This window comes from Etheostoma spectabile, chromosome 22 (assembly GCF_008692095.1).
Source record: "Etheostoma spectabile isolate EspeVRDwgs_2016 chromosome 22, UIUC_Espe_1.0, whole genome shotgun sequence".
Lineage (NCBI taxonomy): Eukaryota > Metazoa > Chordata > Actinopteri > Perciformes > Percidae > Etheostoma > Etheostoma spectabile.
The window spans coordinates 16,847,688-16,847,951 of NC_045754.1; the positions used below are offsets into that span (position 1 = coordinate 16,847,688).

The 264-nt window shown below is 41.7% G+C and overlaps 1 long non-coding RNA gene across 1 annotated transcript in view; it reads left to right on the plus strand.

The window, feature by feature from the left end:
• The window catches only part of LOC116672127 (uncharacterized), a 2,529-nt gene that overhangs the window by 1,919 nt on the left and 346 nt on the right, over positions 1–264 (plus strand). The gene's annotated exons all lie outside the window — the stretch shown is intronic.

The following is a 264-nucleotide window of genomic DNA, read 5'->3' on the forward strand; positions in this document are numbered from 1 at the left end:
TGTCAATATTGCAACGATATTGTATGGTTGACTATTGGTGCTTTCACAAAATGTCATTTCCACAATGAGATTTTCGATTGATACAACACTGAGATTTTGTCCAGCCCTAGTCTATATCCTCAACCTTCCACTTCTGGGATTGCTCCATTGCAGATTTCACTCATTTAGGCCGGACATCCATTGCCATGGGCTGCCTTTGTGTTGGTGTTTTAAACACCTGTGGATTTCCAAGGACTATGGTTAACTGTTCCTCAGATCTCTGCA